General features: G+C 41.4%; 1 protein-coding gene across 13 annotated transcripts in view; it reads left to right on the plus strand.

Annotated features, from left to right (window-relative positions):
- Window positions 1-235: 235 nt before the first annotated feature.
- adgrb2 (adhesion G protein-coupled receptor B2) overlaps window positions 236-23,444 on the plus strand; it is a 258,273-nt gene continuing 235,064 nt past the window's right edge. For 7 of the 13 annotated variants that reach the window (XM_040020287.1, XM_040020285.1, XM_040020280.1 and 4 more), the window contains exon 1: window positions 236-1,138. The gene's annotated coding sequence lies outside the window, so the exon portion shown is untranslated. The remainder of the gene's footprint in view (window positions 1,139-23,444) is intronic. The other 6 variants (XM_040020279.1, XM_040020286.1, XM_040020291.1 and 3 more) reach the window with 1 other exon arrangement.

The following is a 23,444-nucleotide window of genomic DNA, read 5'->3' on the forward strand; positions in this document are numbered from 1 at the left end:
TGAAAAATAAGTGTGAACTGTTACAAGCCAGAGAATTGTCTCAGCTTTATAAATATGCAGAATTATCCTTTTAAAAAAACTATGAATTTGAATAAATCTGGGCTCGTGCACATGCTGTATTTGGAAACTGCGCGTGCTGACGTCATTACGGGTGATGCTACTGAGGCTAGGACGAACAGGAAGGAGGGGAGAGAGAAGGGGGCGGGGGTGTTCCGCCGTGAACGCGCTTCGGATCCCCGGCGGAGGGCAGCGAGGGCGCGCATCTCTGTCCTCCGCTTGTGAAGCGACTGCAGGGGAGCCAGATGCCCGACTGTGAGCCGCTGCCTGTGGATACCCATCCTAAATGCCAGAGCAGGCAAGACTCGCAGACACGCTTTACTCCGTGACGGAGAAGAGGAGAGAATAGAGGCAGTTAAAGGAGTAAAAATTGTGTTTTGTTTTGGTTTTTTTTTTTAATTTTCCATTTCTCCCCCCCCGCCCCTCTCTTGTTTTTGCCCCTACTCGCTCTCCCAGCTTCAACCAAAAGAAGAGCTTCCTTGGACTTGGAGTACCGAGCATCAGTTGAAAATAAAGCCGCTATCCCACTCTGCCCCTGCTATTGCGGCGCTGTTAACTGTGAGCGTGTCCCCACACTGCTTTGGAATATACGCGTAAAACCATGGAGATTATATGACGTGGATTTATTTATTTTTTTTAATACTACTATTATTATTATTTTAAATTTTCTAACAAAACTGGACACCTACAATAACGAAGTCCTTCTTCTTTCATTTCGCCATAGCATTATTATTTTTTGCGTTGTTCTGTTCTGTTCTTTCATTTGATCTGTGGATGCTTTTTCTTTTAAATTGATCATTATTATTTCATGTCCGTAGCTATTCTTCTTTCTTTTTAATTGATCGAATCATTGATTTGTTTTCCACACTTATTGTTTCTGGGTTTGATTCGGACACGCCAAAGTGGGATGCCTCGCGGAGAACATTTGTTGGAAGAAGATTCCGCGCGGCTGCGAGGGTGAATGAATGATAGTATCCCCTCTCAGTCTGAGACGTGCCATGGATGGGAAACTTAATTTGTATCAGCGGAACCGATCGGGGAATAGCCGTCGCATCAAATAACTGCTGCTGACAGCGATCAGGTAACGTGCTTTACCCACACAACTCAAAGCTTTTTTGAAAAAAAAAAAAAGGGGGGGGGGGGGGGTAATACTGTTTCTTTGCGCCATCCACACTGCCGGTTTGTCTATTTATTTCATTCATGTCATCCATGCTGTGTGGAAGTCCGATTTTAATGACGCATATAGTCTAACGTTCAGGCTGCAGTACAGTTATTTTTCGCCTGTCCGGGGCAGTTTCACAAGACTGAGCTGTATGGATAGTTATCCGTGTTGGGTGGGGGGTGGGAAGGGGGAGGGTATGTGATCCGTGGACCTGAGCGAAAGTAGCGGTCACAGTAGGGAAAAAAATCCCCAAACACGCCTGAGCCGTTGAGTTAGATCCCATTAATAGAACTCTGCTTGAAAGCACAATCCTCCCTGAATGCCGAATCCCTCAGTGGGAGACGCTGAGAACTGTAAGTCTGTCTTTAAAACCCGCTGTCAGACCTGTAACTTTCCGCAGTGGCCGAAAGAAACACACACTTGCACAGAGAGCACCGTGGGCACGTACCCCGCACAGGCAATTTTATTTCCAGCTTCCAACACACTGGTTCGCCTCTCGCTTTATTGATGCATTGAGGCTTTATTCAACACCTCAACAAAAGAAAGAAGCTGTTTCTTTTGTGTGTGTGTGTGTGTGTGTGTGTGTGTGTGTGTGTGTGTGTGTGTGTGTGTGTGTGTTGGGGGGGGCACGATGTCATTCTTAATTTAGATAAAGGTCCACACACCAGACCTCTTCCCACGTGCGGATTTCTCCTCGACGTTTCCACGAAAGGTTTAGGGATGCTTGCAACGATCGTCGGCCGGTCGCAGCATCTATATCTTTATGATCGAGGTACTGATGCCGAGCCCCTACCACCACCACCCCCCAGCGAGCGCTCTGCGCCTGGGTGAGTGGGTGCCTTCTCCGATTGAATGTTAAAGAGCCAGGATGTACTAAAGACGCCACTGATCGTGCACTGGGGATTGAATAACCGAGGGGGGGGGGGGGGGCTTCTTGACTAACATCCGTACTGGCATCACAGCACGCAACAGAAAGCCCTTTGAACGCTTGCTTGATGAAACTCCTGGGTCTGATTATTTGATGGGGTGGGTGAAAAACGCATTCGTGGGCACCTCTTTGACTGTGCCGTGCGTCTGCCGCAGTGCCTCTCTCGGTCTAAGTCGGTGCTGTTTTCAGTGAAATAAGCGTGCCAGGGTTTAGTCGGAGAAAACGGCCCCACAGATGCCCCCCCCCCTCCCACTTCGGTAGTGAGCAGGTGGCTCCGGTGACGCTGAGCGGGGATGACAAACGGGACGCGACAACGGGAGCGCAGAGGAGCCTCCGAGCTCTGCTCCCGTCTCTCTTATTTTCTACCCATCTGTTGAGCATGCATTGTGAGCGCTCTCTTCGCTCTCCACCTCAAACCCCGCATTTCCTGCCATTGGATCCTCTTTAATTTATGGAGTGTGGCACACGTGTTAGCGGCGATCTCGATTATTTTGCTTCCCCAAGTCGCCATCTGTGCGCCGTGTTAAACAATTCCCTCCATTGTTTTTTGTTTTGCTTGGTTTTGTTTATTACTTTTCCCCCCACTGAGCCGAGACAAACTCTTGCTACGGCAGCCGGTGGGTGAACTGGTACATGCTACTTAACAGCGACAATGATTCATGTCTCTTTGGTTCTTGGCATCATTTAGAATCTGGATTAACAGGTCAGACATAGCCAGCAGTATCTATGTCTTTCTGCTATGGGAGCTTGGTAATCATGTAATGGATTTGTTAGTGCAGGGAATCACTCTAAAACTTTACAGTAGGGGATACTGGATCTTCATTTGAAGAACCGTGTATGCTGCTGCTCTGCTTCCACCCTGTAAGTAGAGAGCAGTAAATAAGCACAAACTAGCTTCTTGTTTAATTTAAAGTCAGTGCTTTTTTTACTGCTACAGTTGGTTATGGCTGATGTTGTCACCAATGGCAGTAGTAGGGCTGCTTTTAACCCAGATGAGCAACTCACAAATCATGGTTGATGCCCATCCTTTTTTTTAAACCCCAGCTGGTTAGAGGATAGAAGGAGGATAGCAAAACCAAACCTTCTAAACCTGCTTATATTTATTAAATTTGTTCTTTTTTTTTTCCACTGAGCACCATAAAATTTCCAAATGAGTAGTTTCCAGCAGTCCTACTGTATGATAATCTGGATTAAGTGAATAAATGGCTGATAGAAGATGTTCATAACAGTCCCAGCCTCTGAAGCTGAATTTAAAAAAATCATAACTTGCCCCAATTTCCAATTTAAGATTTTTCATTGGGAGCTCTATTATACGTGGCAAAAGAGTTGGCAGTTCGTCTTGTAATCAGAAGGTTGCCTGTTCGAGCCCTGGCTCTGACAGTCTCGGTCGTTGTGTCCTTGGGCAAGACACTTCACCCACTCCCTACTGGTGGTGGTCAGAGGGCCCAGTGGCGCCAGTGTTCGGCAGCCTCGCCTCTGTCAGTGTGCCCCAGGGTGGCTGTGGCTACAATGTAGCTTGCCATCACCAGTGTGTGAATGTGGGTGTGAATGGGTGGATGACTGAATGTAGTGTAAAGCGCTTTGGGGTCCACAGGGACTAAGTAAAGCACTATACAAATACAGGCCATTTACCATTTACTTTCGATGGAAACTATAAAACAAGATATTCTTTGGATTATCCAGAGGGATTAAACTTCTGGAAGCAGATGTTGCTGTTTTCATTGTAATCTTTGCATTAGCGTGAGCACCACAACAGCAACAATAATGACAACTCCACCCCCAAAGAAACAAACAAAAAAAAACCCATTAAAATGAGCTGGCAACTCTCTGGGCTGGGAGGAGGCATAACTTTAATCCTGCTCAAATAAAAGTAAAGCCAACCCACTTACCACAGTAGTGACTGATAAAAATACATTTAGAGAGCAGCAGAAATAAGACTGAGAAATGGTTACTTTAGTTAGAGTAAATGTCTGAGGTATATATTGAACTTTAAAGTATTCGGCCATGAAAGAGTTTTATATTCAATCATACCAGTATCTTAGTTTCCTTGGAATCAAAACATATTCTTTACATCAGCACAACCTTTGTGATCATTTAGAATTCAGTGTGTAATTTATTATACAAGTGCATGAGTTTTTTCCATCTAAAATATTGAGTTTAGTTATGGAAGTTATGCAATAGCCATGATGTGCAGTGTATGCAATGTGCAGAACCTTTTCATGACTGGTTCAGCATCTCTTTGAGCACAGAACTGGCATCTCACTGTGTTTTCTAATGTTTTTGAGTTGTGTTGCTCAACAAGCAGCGTCTACACTCAGAGTTTCTCCGTCCCTTGCCAGACTGGTCAAGGCTGCTGCCCATGACAATCTCCCGAGTATCCTCTAGCTCTTTCAGGAAGAGCCTCCTTATGCAGAGCATCATCCAGGCTGGATTTTCCCATTCGTGCCCGGATCCGAAATGAGATCAAGTGTTTCATTCACAACAGCAGTGCAGCATGCTTGCAAATTTTAGCTCAAGCAAGGTGTAAATTAGTTCCCGGGAGGACAGAAATGGGGAATCTGAGAAATAATCACTTGTTGCGAGATTAAGAGTGTGGCTGCAGAAGACTTCTCACTCAAAAAAGGAATGTAAATAATGTAAAGCCTTATAGTTAATATTAGTGAGAAATCATTAGCTTTACATCCTTGGCAATTACCTGTGGAGGGTGCCTTTAAAGCCTTATGGTCAAGCAGCAGAGAAGAAGAACCACTCTTTATTGGAAAATAAAGTTATGAAACGGCCAATTTTGACCAAAGTGCAACAGGGAGGTTAAGCAGAACAGAGAAACGAGACGGCAAGTAATTACCGCTCCATCACTGAATGATCAACCCAGCAGCTGCTGGAAAGGCAACACAAATGACAGCGCGACACATATCAGCTGAAGACGTATGAAAACCACCCAGCTCTGTGGCAGTTTTATAAGACCTGCAAATGTGATACTAATAACATCTTCAATATCCACCCACATGTCATGCACTAACGCTGGCAGCACTAAATCCACCCCCCCCCACCTCACCCCAACCCACCTGCCATCCCCCTCATTTTCTCACACGCACACACAGTCACTGCACACTGTAACCTCTCTCTCACCTATCTGTCTCCGCGTTTCACGTCTCACTTTTGCTCAAATGACTCGGATAGGCAAGCGTTCAAGAGCATACATCAAAACCAACAAACACACACGCAGTATGAAAACTGATGGTGGCACGTCAAGCTGTGTGTGCATGCTGTTTAAATAGTGCATATGGACTAGGGGGCCACACGACAGCTTGATCTTTCCTGGATCACTGCACCCTGGCTGAGCCATTGTTCCTCTGACACCCCCCTTACATACACAAACACACGTTCCCTCTCCTTCGCCGGCCTTTCCCTAACGAGCTTCCTGTTCTGTTCTCCTCCTTCCACCATTCCTCCTTATGTTCTAGCCCCATCCATCCATTGTACCGTTTCTCTAATTGAAATACTACCGGGGTCCTTATTACCTCTCTGGATCTGTACAGTTAGGCTGGGATTGATAGAAGAGGACAGCTGTGCCCAGCTTCAAAATTCTATAGCAGTACGGTCATATTCACTTGTTAAGTAACGCACCAATATCCAGGCTGAAGACTTTTTTTAATCGTGCCATGTAGAAACCGCTGTCAGCTCCTTGCAAATCAGTCATCATCAGCTCAGGCCATTGCTCAGCAAGGGAGAAAGGGCTAATGAGGAGAGAAAACCCAAGAAATAATCATAAAATGTATAGAATGGGCTCAAGAGTCGGTCGGAGAGATAACCAGAGTAAGTTGCTCAGGAAGAACTGGGGGGGGGGAAGGAGATGAAGCAGTCTGCATCTGCTTTCTTTGCCTCCTCGTCCTTCTCCTCCACGTCACACATCGTACACTCCTACTTCGAGTGCTCTGCCATGCTCCATTTGGAGTCACAGATGCCTCTGTCACTGGGGCAGCATTCGTTTGGCGCAGCCCCTGGGTGACTGTGTCAATATTTGTAGTGAGTGCCATTTTGGTTTGGGGCGCCTCTATAAGCATGACTGGGCTTGGGCGAGGCTAAAGCTAAAGGAAAATCAACAGGAAGCCAAAAAGAAAAAAAAGAAAAGAAAAAACAGGCCCTATAGACTCACTACGTACAATTAATTAAGCCTTTTGGCAGGGAAAAGCTAAAGGATGGGCCTCCTTGGGAACAGATAGGTAGGTTTGGGTTGGGGGGGGGCTGTAAAAAACCCCAAAACAAATTAATTGCCTTGAATCGCTGAGATAATTCACATCTCTGATTAATATTGATCGCACAAGGGATAAGAAACTGCCACAATACGACCGCAGAGAACAGTTAATTTGCTGAGATTCCGTGTTAGTAACTCTTTGTGCAAAGATGAAAAAGGAATCTTTGCAGGGCAGTGACTGTGCAATTTGAGGTTCTTACTTGGTGCTCATTAAGCTGTGTGTTTGTGACTAACTGCTTCCCAACAGTAATATTTGCCTTTTTATGTAATGTTTTTTTCATAATGTGTAGCCCTTGGGATGGAGAAAGAGCAAGAGCTGGCAGATCGTATTGATTCAGAGCATCTAAAGCTGCAGTTTTATAGCGCTTTACAGGAGGGCCCGCAAGGATTTCCTTAAGTTCATGATTGCTTTTACTCAGCATCATACATCACAAATCTCATATTTTTTTTCCATCCCAGACCCACCTCTGCAACCCTGTTACAGCCCTCCATTTGTCTCCCTCTCCTTGTCTTTGCAACATTACCATGCAGACACTTCAACACACCTTCTTTTAACCTTTTACTTTCCTGTATTATGTAATGTGAAATGTCTAAGTCACCATTTTTCAAAGAAATGTACACACACACACACACAAAGTGGCTGCCCTTTGCAGCTCACACACAGAGGGGGTCTAGTTCCACTGCGTAACTCAGCGTTCAGAGGGCGCAGACTCCTCTGCCCCAGCACATTGGCCTTATCATCAGCAGAGTGGCTCTCTGTTGCACCCATCCCCCCCCTCCGTTCCTGCTCTATACAGGGGAGGATACTTTGTGTTTGCAAGCCAACAAGTCGAATGCTCTGCTCTGCCGGAGCAGAAGAAAAGAGCCTTGGTATTGTGGGATCTGATGTGTTAATGTGTGCCAACCTGCTCTACCTCTGGAGTCACAGCCATACAGTCAATATATTTGTGTCAAGGTGTTGATTTGTACAGAATTTCTTGATGCAAAGAATGCTTCCTATATTTCCTACCTCTTAGTAGCTCAAAGAAATGGTTCTTGAAGTGAGATCTGGGGATCCTCATAGGGCCTCATTAAGTTGCAACTAGGGACCAAAATTTGTCCTCAGGTGCTAGCAAACAAATCCAGTCAATGCATTAATGCTGTTAAACTAAGTCCACATATATTATCTGTAAAGTCAAAGTCAATTTAAATGTATGCCACTTTTAACAAAATTAAAATTTAAAAGTGTTTCTGTTTTCATGAAAGTTCTGAAATAACTACACTAAAAAGCTTTAGTGGACATATTTTTGAGCAGGTCCTTGAATCCTTTTTTTCCTCTGTAAGCTTCTCCAGCCACAGATTTGAGAACTGCTGTTCCAAAAAAATGGTGATTGAAATCTCTTATCTGAATAGTCATATCTTATAAAATACTTTTTTTTTTTAATTTGCTCCTGCTGAGAAAAAGAATCTGACAGACATTCAGCGCTAACACGCTGTGATTTTATACGTTGCCACTTTTCATGTTTCATTAGTCCTGTGCAAGGGCCGTTTGCTACATGTGTGATTATGCATGAGACGTGTCAGTGCGCATGTGTGCGTCTGTGTGAGTGCACAGAGCACCTCCTCAGGTCCAGTGGCTTGTCAAAGCTGCAGCTTGTGCATTTTTGGAAGAAGCAAAGTGGACAGGTGGAATTCCAGCCCAGCGGCAAGCTGGATAGACTCACGCTGTGACAGGTGTGTGCATTGACAGGGCAGAGTTGCCATGGAGATGATTAGCCGAATCCCAGTGGTATGGACCCGTCATCGTGTTTTCCGTACATGTTAAAATGTTAAAACGGAGCCTAATCGAGGGTGATAGTGCGTCTCTTTGTGAGTTTGCAATGCAAAGATAGAGGCATGATTAAGCGAGAGAGAGAGACGGAGAGAACTAATTCTGCTATGATCTAAAAGATATGCACAAGGTGTCCTGTGGTGTTCGTGATGTGCTGCACCAGGTGTATGATAATGGTGAGATCGGTCTTTTACTTCCATCTTATCACAAATGGATGACTGAAAAGATCTCCCCCTGGTGCCACATATAAATGCATTCAACTTTGTTTTGCTTTTGTTTTGTTTTGGGGGGGTTTATGCGTGAGGTTACTGTGAATGAGCAACTTAATCTAAACCTAACCAAACAGCTTTTGGTACCTTACCTAGCAAGCAACTGCTAAAGTACAAAGCAAGTGAAGACAAAGCAGGGCAAGGGTGGAAACACAAAGCTGAACAGAACTTGAACCACGGTCTTCTAGCTGATTCAGCGCTTTCCAACCTCCAGAACCAGACTTTGTCGTTCCTATCTCTCTGCCTCTACGCCTGATGCTGGAGGGCAGCCAATGCATGTCTCTAAGACATATGACAGAGCATAAGTATTTATATGTCATTAAAGAAAAAAAACTGAGTCGCAAGTGGTGGAATCTTGTGAAAAAGCAATTCTGCAATATAATATAACACCTAAATCTAAACTGTCATCACCGATGTAACATACACAGAAACACCAGCCTTATTTTTAGTCCACGCTGTTATTATACCCCGCAAAGTCTAAAATATTCTTCTACTTGTTGCACATAGATTTATAGTCTCCGTCATAAATTTACTCTGTCTAATTTAATTTTAGATATTTCATTACTTTGAGTTGTTTTTTTTTTTTAACTGCCTTTAACTTAAAAGTAAATTGCTTGCACTCGTAGCCTCAAAGCTCAGAGCTCAAAGCACTCAAAGTTTCCAAAATCTTCTCATCTTATATAATGGAATGTGAGGTTTGCCAGTTTTTATTTGGAAGGCATTAACATCAATTGGACTAATAAGCACATTTTAATATTTCACACAAAAATATTCTTTACGACCAGATCGCTTTTCTATTTTTGACTGCTTTTGAGTCTGTATTCACCTCTCCCCAATTCTAGATATGGTGGACTCCAGTCATGCCCCCAGTGCATTCCATTGGTATATTCCAAGTGATAAGAGACCTGCTTGAGGTGACATTACACAGAATATATGTAATAGCTCCTGCCAGTTTTCATCTACTTCACCAGAATTTCAATCTCGGACTCATATAGAGGTCTTACAGGTTATATAAGTGGTGCAGAGTGGCAGTGAGTGGGGTGATGTGATTTTGTGCAGTGGAGTACCTTTTGGGGAGGCTTTGGCTTTCTAAGCGCATTTGGTTTTTCTTGTGATTTGCTTTGTCTTTTGGCCACTTACATCAAGTGTGCATGTCCCAAAATGGCAGTACAGACGCTTAAACAGCAGAAAGTGACTGTGTTTGTGACGCTTGTTTGTGACAGTTCAGACTGACTAAATCCAGGCTTTACAAGGAGCTCCTGTTGTTTCTCTCATTTCCCTTCAGACCCTCATCTTTTGTCGCTTTCTCTGCACATTCATCTTGTGGAGTCAGATACTACTTTACAGCTCGGGGTAACTACAAAATTGTGCTCAAGTTAAAACATGTTCACCCTGAGTTGACAGGTCTTTGTTTCAGGTTTGTTGACTTTGTGCGCTTTTGTGTTGCCTTTAAATTCCACTTTGTGTTGTATAACACAGCTGAAGTGCGGCATTGTTTGCCTTGGTGAGAACTGAAGCAACTTTTTCTCCCAGGATGAGTGGAGAATAAGTGGGAGCAGCAGCTGTGCAGGGAGTGAATACAAAATATTTTGAGCACACTGCGTACTTCTTTGCTCTTTGTACTCAGAAAAACCATAGGCTGTATGTGGAAGATGGCCATAGCTACAAGTTTATGCACTTGCACTTTAAAAACTTTGAGTTGAGCATTTTGATCATCTTGTCTTTGTTTTACTCTAAAACCACATGAGTCGAGATGATCTTACCATAAAATCATGTGTTTTCACACACTCAGAGTTTGAATCACACGGTATTCAAACCATCATTTTCTATTTTGTCATCTCAAAATGGAACCACGATCTATAATAAACTGCTCTGTTTATTAAAAAATACTTGAAAATAATAATTGAAAGCATAAACAAACAAGGAACATTTTGATTGAAGTATTACATCAAATAAGATGCAAGCTCTTTTTCTACTCCTTATACGCAAAAAAATATTTTCTGCAACAAGTCGCCTCCTGCTGGCCATTAACAAGAATGAAGGTTCAAGGTATTCTGTACTACCTTCCCTATCTGGGGTAACATTTTTGTTTAATATACAATCAGTAACTGCATATGAGAAATTTTCATTACAGACTTCAGTACGGTGGCTCGGAGAGGTCAAACGCACTGCAACTTAAGAAAACACCAGCAAATAGAAAATCTCTACAATAGCACGCAAAACACAACAAAGGTTGAACAAAACACAACAGATATAGAAAAAAAAAACACACACATGCACACTGAAAAAGACAAAAAAACAAAACAAAATTTGTTTTTAGGGGCAATAACGTAACAGAACAGCTGTGGAAGTGATAAGCTAACAATAAACAGCTAACAGCAAATGTGTCTAGAGTGTTATATGAATCACGTGTTTAAAAGACACATTATCTGCATCTTTTTCTTCCTCCCAACACTGATGAATCCTCTTCTTGTTTTAAGTGTCTCTTAAGTGTGCCTTCATGCTACTTTTTCGCACATTTTGGTTTCTGTCACTTCCACAGCTGTAACATTGTCCACCCAAAAACAGTTCTGTGTTTTTTTTGTTTCTACTTTCGTTGTGTATCATTCAACCTCTGCTGTGTTTTGTATGCTTCTGCAGCATTTTTCTGTTTGCTGGTGTTTGACCTTTTCAAGTTGTAGTGCATTTGACCTCTCAGGGCCACCGTACTTCTGTCTTTAACTAGAGTGTTTCAGTGACACTTTTAGTTTTAAGAGCCAACATGCAGCTTGAAATGCTTTAAAAATGAATACATGTGTTTTGATTTGAGCACAGCAGAGAAATTCAAACCCTCATGGAGCCAGACTGTGTTCCCTTCACAGAAGCATTGTGTAATTTATTGTCTCCCCACTAAACATTGTGACCAGGCTCTCATCATCACGTGGCCCTCCTGCTACCTTCACAGCAATTAGACAGGTAGATGAAATGAGAGTGTTGCAGAGGCTAGCAGTGCAATTAAGGTTGGTGTGATAGGCCACTGTGCTCCTATGAAGCAGTACCCTACTCGCCCACACAGTGTGTACAGGCATTGCCATGATGTCCCAATAGTGTGATCTTCATCAGCAATGTATCTGTACTGTGTAAATGCTGAGTACATAGCACAGTGTCAGGAAAAAGTGCACACGCATACACACACAGGTTTGACATACGCTCCTTTTGAACCTTCTTATTACGTTCACCCTAGTTCCCACATACCTTTGACCTTGCTCAAAGGAAACCTGCTGACTCTGTGACTCTTTGCCTAATGGTTATGTTAAAAATATTGATTATTCAGAGCAGCTTTTATGTTTCTAGCTAATCATTATTGGCATTATGAATTAACATACAGCTATATAAATATACCTATATATCAAATGATTGTGAACAAGTTTGCCAAGCTTATAAACTAAACCATATAATGTATGATATTGCTATTGGTAGATCATGTGGTTCACAGACAGTAGGAGCCCCAAAAAGAATAGCTGGGAGCTTTGATGTGTTGCCTCATATCTGTACCAAGCTGAAAACCACTCCCACAAGTGTGATCTGCTGACATAGAGTTGGTTTGGTTTGCAGTAAACAGAAGCTGCAAAAAACTACAAACAATTATTTGTTGGCTAAGCATAAAGCTAAAGATTTGTGACATATCAGTTGGCTAGATGATGATTGTTGTGACTGGTAACGGATGTGACTATACTGCGCAATTCTCTGGTTCACTGCCGAAGTTATAATGAGTTGCCTCAGGTACTTGCAGATGCTTCATATATCTGGAGCTTTAGTTTTTTGTCTGTTTTTTTCTTCTTCTGGATTTCAGAAATGCACAGAGTGATTGTTCTATCTCTGATTGTTTGTAATGCATTATCTCCCGCGCAGGATTATAAAACATCTTACATGGCAGATGGTACAATTAGAGGTAAAAGGTTTCTGTGTGTGAAGGATTGGGATGTTGTATCAACCATTGGGAAACAAATCCTAAAATATGCTAGTGGTTCTCTAATCAAATATACTCTTTAACTCTTTCATAAGGTGGTAGTTTGATGTTTTTCTGTGCTGCTTGTGTATGAGCCCTGTTTTCATATCCACAATCCAAATATTTCACTTGTACTTAGAGTAATTTTACTACAGTTAATCTTATCACGATCTCTTTGGACATCTTAGTAGTACGATTGTGGCTGTATCTTGCCTGAACATCGCCACACATACAGCAATTATTAACAGCTATTTTTAAAAAGACTTACTTAACACTCAACGTCATCAAAATTTGTATCCGCAACGGAATTTGTATTATTATTGCTAGTATTTGTAATTTATACACTGTCAATAGTACACTCCACGTCATGGTCAGATATGTGCGGCTGCCATTGTCCTTTAAAGTAACATTTTTCTCACTGACGTTAACCGTATCTTTATATATGAAATGAATAAAAAGAAGAAACCATTACACTGGGACCTTGACTCTGCTGGAATAGAACTGCATGCCTGTTCTCACAATGGATCTTATTCTTCTTTGTTGAATTAACACTTTCCTGTCAAGCCTTGCACTGTGTGCATAGCCACACGCACACACCCATGCTCTCTATTCAACAGTGTCAGCTGCAATCATACACACTGTGGCACATGAAATCATAAAATTACAGTTCCACCTCAGCAGATGCCATTATCCGAGATTATTTCTCAAGCTATACCTTTCTCCAGACGGGCCCCCGAGTTGTTACGCTGTTCTTCTTGCTGTCTGGGTTTTGCAGACGTGTAGTTTTATTGACAAGAAAGCTCTGGCGCACATTGTGGAAAAGTGAGCGATTCCTTAAGATGGTGAAAGTGCAATGTCTCCTAAAACAAAGAATACAACTGTAAAAGCTTAACATAAACACAGTAGGCATGATGGAGTGGTAATAAGCCTATTTTGCACCCTGAGCGTGAAGGTAAGATGCTTTAACCTCATTTGTGTACGTGGATACAGCTGACTTACCAGCATGATCTCTCAAATATAATCTCTTCCAAGTTACATATTTAGCTTTTTATTACATCTGCAGGTGGTCACTCCACAGGAACATTATAGTACTTTGCAACTTTGTGTATATATGCTCTAGTGAAGAAGAAAATCCCAGGTGATGCTTAGATAAGTTTTATTGCTTGCGGCATGACAGCATTTTAATTCCCCTTGCGGTTCCAGTATCATAGCAGCCCAATCTCCTCTCAACACACCATCAGCACCTTTTTCCAGGACCCAATTTAAACGGTGATCCTAAAAGTAGCAAGTTGGAGACCTGGGAGACTCAGAATGCCTCTCTTCATGGAATAGCACCTTAGTACCTTAAAGGAACAGACCCCATCAGAATGTAATTAGATGCTGCCAATCTCTTACATTCGCTGGGGAACACGGGGCTACAGGGTCTTTTAATGGAGATGGTTTTCGTGCCCCTCCCTGGGAAGCAGAGCAGAACTCTTGCTTTCAAATCAGTGAGTTGAGCCTCAAAGTATTTCCTGAAAGTGTTAATCTTTTGTAATGAATACTGAATGCTTGTTTTACATTCCTAAATGAATATCACACCATTCAGTATCTGAGCTGTGATAAGTGTCTAGTAGTTCCAGCTGACACATATTATACTTCTCAACAGTAGTATGATTAGTAATTTATAGCAGCTGATGATGTCTTAAACCCTGATGTAAAATGTGGTTTAAATCCAATTGAGCTTAAGGTATGATGGGAATGTGGGTTATGGGACTGTTGCGTCTATCAAATCTTAAGTCATTCCAATGCCTAGCACTGCTATTAAGCCTTCTGGGCTATTTATAATATGGAGAATGTACCAAGTATCTAATGATCTGATTCTGGAGGCGAATCGTGCAAAGCAGCAGATCTATAGGGTGTTCCGATGCTGTACATGATACATGAGTAAAGATAGATGCAACTACATTTGTTTATTTACTATACGTGATTATTCTGGCCAGAGTGAATGCAACTGTCAGAGCAGTACAGTGGAAGGTGACTGTAGGAATAAGGGGCTACTGGCATTATTAACCCCTCGCTGAGTCGAGTGGAGCAGGCAATTACAACCAGTCATATCCCTGTCACGTTGCCAGAGGGAGACAGTTCTGCACACATGCACACACGGATGCACGCACACGCACGGTATTTTATTGTTGCATCATTTCTAATCACACTATATTCACCAAGGTAACCCCTAGAAACCCAAGCAGTCACACAACCATGTTTTAAACAAACTCCCATGTTAGTCACACTTGTATGAACGACTATCTGGAGGCAAGCAGAAGCATTAATCTCATACGCACCTGCTTTCACATTCACTTTCAAATTAAGCATTATAGAGCCAGACTGTTGGCTTCTTTATGGTCTGTTTCAATGTGCATTCTGCCACACACATTTTTGAAAAGGTTCCCCCTTTTCAGAATTTCTGCCTGTTGTGCAACATTTTCCCTCTGTTTGCTGCAGTCATGACTCCTGCTTCCCCTCTTCATTGCTGTCTTATTAAACAGGCCACCCACACCAAGTCTCTCCTTCATGCCTTCTATTTCGGGGTGCTAAGCTGCTGAGCATGGCCAAACCTGCTCACAGCAGTATATTTGATCAAATCAATACCTATTTCTCTCTCTAACACTTTTTCTATTCTTTCCTTTCGTTTTTGACTGCGGTTAACCGTGATGGGATGATTGGAAGGCGATACATCCAGTGGGTCTGTCTTGTCTGTGTGAGATGGATAGATTAGTGGTGGAGAGAGTAAGATCAGTGAGACGGCTCGGCCATGCTGCACCGCGGTAAGGTGTTAGCAGATCCATCAGTGTTAGAGTTAGGGTTGGAAGCCAACCCAAGCTTTACTGGACTCACCCGGGATGCAATGTAACTCCTCCGTCTCGCCTTCCCTTCCGTGTTCCCCCCATTAACACCTCATGAGGCCAATAAAGGAACCAATTGAGATATCTTGTAACGCCCGTAAACAATCAGCGGGTGTGAGCGCCATTTTCCAGTGTTTGCGTCTACCAGTTTTGTCTGTCAGATGCTCATATTTCTCACAAGAATCTATTCCCACCTCTCTGTGCTTTCCTGTTGCTGTCTCATTCCCATTCGCTGCTCATACTCGCAAGTGTTCGAAATAATTTACATCTTTTGTAAGAGCAGCATCTTGTTTTGTACTCCTACCTGTCCTTTATATCACACACCTACATGATTATAATTTCCTTTTATTATGTGATGTTTGTTATCATGCCAGCACAAGGTATGGGGCAAACCTAAAAATAATAGTTGTCCTGTTTTTTGGCAACGGATTGTGTTATTGTGTCCTTTTGCTTTGGCTCAGGTCCTGTCAGCTTTAGGAAAATATGAGTAAACAACAATATTGCATTAATATTTAGACATCCTGTCACAACAGACTGAACATTTGTGCTCAAAATCAGTCGCCTATTCATGACTTAGCAATTAGGTCAACCCAGTATTTATGTGGGAATGTGTGCTGCCTTTATTTTTGCCCTTTTATCAACATCTAAAGACTCTTAGTCTGCCTGTACACATGTACCTCTGTGTATAGCTGTCCACTCCTATCATTCTTTCCCGTGCCAGTCGCCTCCGAGTTCTCTGCCTACACTCTATACTCACTTAAAAGTTTTGTTCCCTTTTTGAAACCAGTCAGTGTTGGAGGTTTGTTTTCATTCTTTCTCTTACCTGGTATGTTATTTTTGTGTGTCTTTTAGTATTTTCCTTTCACAGACCTGCTGTTCTGGTTATGAGCTGGCTACCTTTGAAGATCCTATTTTTTGAGTGTGGTTTTGAAAGTCCCCTGTGTGCCTGCAAACACACACATTCTTCAGCTCTTTTTCTTTATCTCTCACTGCCTTCAAACTTCTTTACTCCCATTTGAAGACTTAAAAAAAAAAAAGAAAAACAAAAAACAAGTAATTTTCAACTGGAGAACAATAAAATATCTTTGCTTTTTTCTCGTTGTTTTATTCATTCTCTATTCAGTCAGGCACCCCGTAGCCATCTGCAACCCTGAACTGGATAAATGGAAGAAAATGGATGGATGAATGGATTGATGCGTAGGTGGATGAATGGGTTTACAGTGCATCTGGTCAAAATAAGGACAGAAAAAAAAGAGTGAAATTCGACTTCTTTTTAGAAAGTTGGCCATAAACCTTAATTAGCTCTTTTAATGAATAACTGGTCAATTTGAAAGAGTTGAAAATTTAGCTTAATAGGTAGTAGTAGTAATTAGAGTGTGGTTGAATAGGTTTAAATTGGCTAAAAATAACTGTTTTAACTGACAACTATGTTAACAACATAGTAACTGACAACTATGTTAACAACATAGTTGTCTAAAAGTGTCTATCAAAGCCATTAGTTTTAAAGGCCAGTTAGCCTAAAGAGGACACATGCAATAATATGATAATAATAATAGATAAAAGTTTGTTAAAAGCAGTGAATAATTAATGTCAATCTGGCTTCTTTCACCACAGTAAGAAGACAAACTTAAGCAAAGTAACAGTTGTGATTTCATCATTCATAAGGACTATAGTGAATAGTAAAGAACATCCATATCTAATATATATGTATTTAGAATGTATGTTCTCCCTGTGTTTGCGTGGGTTCTCTCTGGATACTCCGGCTTCCTCCCACATTCCAGAGACATGCACTTAGTGGGGATAGGTTAACTGGCAACTCTAAATTGCCCATAGGTGTGAATGTGAGTGTGAATGGTTGTCTGTCTCTATGCGTTAGCCCTGCGGCAGACTGGCGACCTGTCTGGGGTGTACCCAGCCTTTTTCCCTAAGATAGCACGGGATAGGCTCCAGTCCCCCCATGACCCTGACAACGATAAGCGGAAGAGAATGAATCAATGGGAAGGTTTTGTTTTGTTTTGTTTTTGTTTGGGGGGGTACTTTACCATTACTCAGGTAAAGTGCAAATTTGCTTTGTCTACCCCTCTCCTCTTCCAGCTGTCTCATGACACATCGTCATCCCCACAAATTTCCTATCTCAGTGCTGGCTTTGTGGATTTAGTCATCACGTATTTATGAGCAGCCCTTAAATGCACTTCAGGTCTGGAGGCGTGGTAGTGAAAGGGATTTTTTTTTCTCTCTTTTTTTTTTTACATCCCACTCATCCTTTCTAAGGATTTTATCTTTGCTGGCGCTTATTCCCCCGATCTCATTTCCTGCCAACTTATATTCAACTAAGGGTCCTGCAAAGGAACTAATGACATGACTGAAGCGTGCACCCAATCAAGGACAAGCTCTGATAGGCATCCTCACAGATCCCCTTTGCTTGATCAGAATTTTGATTGACACCATCTCTCATATCCTGCTTTTAAAATGAGCCCACATTAAATGGATTTGTAGACCTTCATTCGCAGGAACAGACTGTTGCTCTCTTTCCCAGAACATAATGAATCATAAATGTCAGTTATGGTTATGATCAAAATTGTTGTGATGGGTTCCTTTTTGTCTTTTGTAAATAAATGGCACTGATTCACAGTGTGGTTCCTCTTGGCATACTCGGGCACTGGTGATCCAATTCAACAGGGTAACAAGCCCCCGTAAATACTGTCGGTTTAATGAGATATGCAGCTTATACCAGAGGTGTGGACTCGAGTCACATGACTTGGACTCGAGTCAGACTCGAGTCATTAATTTTATGACTTTAGACTTGACTTGAAAAAATGTTCTAAGACTTGTGACTTGACTTGGACTTTTACACCAATGACCTGGGACTTGAATTGGACTTGAACCGGTTTACTTGAAAAGACTTGATATTTCACCCCAAATATAAAATTTAACACGCATATTATATAGAAAGTGTGCACCATTAATTCAATTCATTCATTCATTTATTCATTTATTGACCTGTGAGTATATTTGATACTTTGCTAAGGCCTTATAATACTCGTGTTACTTCTGTGTCTCTTATGTTAAGCACTTTGGTATACCACTGGTTTTTAAATGTGCTCTATAAATAAAGTTTGTTGTTGTTGTTGTATTCAAACCACACTCCGTACGTATGTGTGCGTGAGCTGTAGCACAGCCAATCAAATTAACCAGATTTTTTTTTAAAAGAAAAAAAAAAACGCTCAAAAATGCTGCAAGGAGTTATTTTTTTCAGGTACATAAACTATGAAGTAGTCAACAAAAAACCGAAATGCAATATGCAAAACATGCAAGAAGAGAATCACAGACAGAGATGGAACAACTTCCAACTTTCTCCGACAGTTGAAGTTGCATAAAGAACGGAAGGTGGTGCTTCTCTTTTGCTATGATGAGATAGCTGACTTCATCTAACTAGCAAATGTTTACACCAGTGACTTGAGACTCGACTCTGACTTGCCTGACATTACTTGAGACTTGACTTGTGGATAAAGACTTGAGACTTACTTGAGACTTGCAAAACAATGACTTGGTCCCACCTCTGGCTTATACACATATGACCACTCACTCTTAAAGAACTGTGTCTGTTAAAAAACATACAGTAATACTACTTTGGCAACTATGGACAACCATAAGTTAAATATGTATAACTGGTAATTGCTGGATGGGTTGTAAGCAATTTAGAGACAAGTTAAAGTTAGAAGAACTTTTTTCCGTTGGTAGCTCTTACCAGCAGAAATAAGTTCAGATGTTAGAATCATTAAACAGAAACAGACACTCATAATAATGTAAAAAAACAAAAACAAAAAAACCCTGAAATATAAAAAACAGACTGTACTAAGTCTAGGAATTCAACAGTTTGTATTTGCTTGCCTTGGGGCATGCAAAGACAGACTGGTTTGGGGCATGCAAAGGCCTAAGGCCCGAGGCCACATTGAAAGGGGGCCTTCTGTTCTCACTGTGCCTGCATGGATTCCCTTCCGGTACTTTACTTCCTCCCATAGTCCAAAGACATGCATGTTAAGTTAACTGGTGATTCTAAGCTAGTCATATATGAATGTGAGAATTAATCATTTTCTTTCTCTATGAGTTATGGGTCCTTGAAAAGGTTAGGCTCCGGCCCTGCTGGAACCATGAATTGGACAAGTGGAAGAAGATGGATGGATGGATGGCACTTACAGTTTATGAACCAAAACTACTTGCTTATGTTTGCGAAAAAGTTTGCTTCCAACTCTCTGGGGTTGATGGGATTACACACCAAATTTAAGATGAGTGTCTATTTCAACTTGTGTTGAAAGTGCAGATTGTGTTGAAAGGCCACGTAAAACCAGAGTTATGATACAAAAAGCAGGATCTAGTTCTATTCATTAAAATATTTGTGAAATGTTGCAACAAACATAGTCTGCATTTCTCTCAAAATGCACCTAAAGGATACTATATTATATTTTAGATTATGCAGATGTATTCGAGTTCCTTTTAAGAATAGTGAGACTCTGAATTGCTGACTAACATTGATATTTATCTGCCTAATTAAAGCTGAAAACTGGAGGGCAAAAAAAGTCTTATAATCTCTTTTTGAACTTCTTTTTTTTTTTTAAAGCTCTAACCTGGCATTTTAAATAAAGGACAAAGGTGAGCTAAAGTGAGTCAAAAGAGGTCTTTGGTTCATTCACTTGGTGACACTCAAGTTTCCAAACTCTACCTCCTCTGTGAAAAATGCCTATCAAGATTCATACTTACATACGTACCTCATTCATCTAGATCATTATGGTCTGTCTGGGTACAATCCTCTTGTGTTTTCTTGTTTCCAATCAGTTTCCATTGATATTCTAATTGATTTCAACTATATTTCTTCCATTTTACCAACATACCAGTTTCCCCTTTTCCAATATATTTCCTCTGTCTTCTATTTTATTCTTTTTTATAAAACTTTGATTCCTTAGCTTTGAATTCAAAATCCTGTTCCTCACATACAAGGTCTTAAATAATCAGGCCCCATCTTTCAGACACTATCTCTACTTTCAAGATTAGGCTTAAAACTTTCCTTTTTGTTAAAGCATATAATTAGGGCTGGACCAGGTGACCCTGAATCCTCCCTTAGTTATGCTGCAATAGACGTAGGCTGCCGGGGGATTCCCATGATGCATTGAGTTTTTCCTTTCCAGTCACCTTTCTCACTCACTATGTGTTAATAGACCTCTCTGCATTGAATCATATCTGTTATTAACCTCTGTCTCTCTTCCACAGCATGTCTTTTATCCTGTCTTCCTTCTCTCACCCCAACCGGCTGGCCACGCCCCTCCCTGAGCCTGGTTCTGCCGGAGGTTTCTTCCTGTTAAAAGGGAGTTTTTCCTTCTCACTGTCGCCAAAGTGCTTGCTCATAGGGGGTCATATGATTGTTGGGTTTTTCTCTGTATCTATGAAGCACCTTGAGGCGACTTTTGTTGTGATTTGGCGCTATATAAATAAAATTGAATTGAATTGAATTGAATTAGCTGCATAAAAACGGCAATTTACTTATTTTTTACTATTCATTCCTGACAGTAAAATCCAGGTTCAGCCCAGGCCAGCGAGTAATGAATTATAGCTGTAATATCTTTCACTGGCTGACAGCCAAATCTGATTGCTATACAGTTTTAAAGGTGTGTGTGTGTGTGTGTGTGTTTATGTTTATCTGGGCATGTCTGCATCAGCATGATTGTGTGTGTTTGCTGTTTGAGTGGAATGATCTGTCATCACCATCCCTGTCTCCTTCCTGGCAGATTGTTCCATCATATGAATTTCAATAGAATTGCACAATTGCTTTCCTGTCATTTGCACAGACATGATTATACACCTTCGTAAACTATAACCCATTCCAGTTCTGAGAGGAAAGGAGACTATCTTTAAGCCGCAACCACATTTAGCTTCAGATAGTAGATAACAGTGTTGTAATTATGGCTTTTACATCTGCCTAGATTCATTGTATGATCACAGGGGATGAATGTACCTTAGGTTAAAACCTAGAACTGGATTCAAAAACCCATTTAAAGAGATCTAACTTTGCATTCATTTTGAGTTTTATTATTATTATTATTATTATTATTATTATTATCATCCATTTTCTTCCACTTACCCAATTCATAGTCACAGGGGACCCACGAATAGGTCGCTAATCTGTCGCGGGGTTAAAACATAGAGACACACAACCATTCATGCTCACATTCACACTTATGGTCAGTTTAAAATCACCGGTTAACCTAACCCCACTGATTGCATGTCTTTGGACTTTGGGAGGAAGCTATAGTACCTGGAGAGAACCCACCTAGACATGGGTAACTCTCTACACAGAATGGATTTGAACCCTGGACCCTCGTTGCTGTGAGGCAACAGTGCTAGCTTATACACTTTTTTAGCTAATCCTCCATCCTAAAACAAATAAGCACAGATGCAGTCTAAACACCATACTGGGCTGCTACTCTTTTTGGCAAATGTTAATAATTGGATGGAAAATGCCAAACGGTCAACGTCGGGTCAATCACCAGGTCAATCCACGTTCACTCTGCTCCCACCTTGTCACATTTGCACCACTGTGAGATGCATTTCTGTACGCTTCGTGCAGAAACGCACACATGAAAGCGTGCATAAATTTGTATGTGCATGTCTGTCTAAGAAAAGCAGCCAACTGGATCTTACTTGTGTCAACTAATAGGGCAACAAGACAGATTCATTAAAGTATGTGTCCCTCATAGATATTCTGCTCAGGGCTTTAAACATAAATAAACACTGACAACGGTGTAATTTATCCAGTCAATGAATTTCCAAACACTTGTTTCTACAGGGTTAATGATTGCGACAAAGTGTCAGTTGTGTGTACAACAGTGTTTTGTTCTGTGATTTCTGTTTTTCTTAGTGGAAATTATACCTTTCACTTCTCTATTGTCACCACACACGTTCTGTCCATGTGTGCACTGCAATCATTGTCCGACTTGTTTTGGGTTTTTCTTTTTCTTTTTATCTTGTGTTTGCGTCCACGTTCAGGCTGTTGCTCGACAATTAAAACAGAGATTTTTTTTTTCCTCAGAAATGAGAGCACATGCAGCAGTTATTACAAAGCAACAATGATAAGGATAAGGGAAAAGCAAAGTGTGGGAAGAACACAGCGCCTGATTTGGCTGTAGTGCTGCCTTCTGTCTGATCTTCAGCTAAAAAGGCCCTAACTCCTACAACAGGCTTATAACCCCTCGCTAATCCCCCCTTCTGACTCATTTCACTGCAGTTTGAAGCTCTCTTTAAATCTCTTGTTCGCTTGGTGCTGTGTATTTGCACACATACACACACTCGCACGCACACACACACACGCATGCAAGAGCCTCTGAATAACAAAACCCTTCAGATGAAATGGAAATGTCTCGCTGGACCGGTAAATTGCGCTGTGAGAAATATCTTTAGCCAAATGTTCACACAGACACAAGCAGAGAGACGAGTACACACTGCAAATCCATTTTGTGATTTTTTTGTTTAATTATAAGTGTGCGGATGCTACCCACCCGTGACCTCCATTACTGATAGTTTTTTTGTTTTCTTTTAGCTTGTGTTAAATGTTTTCTTGTTTCTGAACATAATGCTTTTTATGGTAAGAGGAAGAAGGACACCCTCAATGAGGCTCATAAAGACACAGGGTTAAAAACACACACACACAAACACACACAGCCATCACACATTGCATTATGTTGCATTGCCCGCTCTCTTTCGGCTCAGTCTATATTTAACAGATTTCCCCATCCTTTATGTGCACCAAATTATAAAATGCTGAGCAGCTGAGTGAGTGAGGCTGTCAGAGGTTTTGAGAGGACAGGAAGTAACCCCTCCCCTCGACAGAAGGTCTTTGTGTCATTATTAAAGATTAATGTTTTCACGAGCACTGGAGGAATTAGCATTAGTGACGGTTTTAGTGTCAAACGCTTGTTTCAGAGCTGTCAGTCGCTCCCGCCTTCCCAAAATGAGACGACTTAATATCATGGCACTAATAATACCACCTAATCACAGTGCCAAAATAGCAGATCACAGGCACGGCTTTTAGTGGTGGTGGC

This window comes from Simochromis diagramma, unplaced genomic scaffold (genome assembly GCF_900408965.1).
Source record: "Simochromis diagramma unplaced genomic scaffold, fSimDia1.1 OVJJ01000753.1, whole genome shotgun sequence".
NCBI lineage: Eukaryota > Metazoa > Chordata > Actinopteri > Cichliformes > Cichlidae > Simochromis > Simochromis diagramma.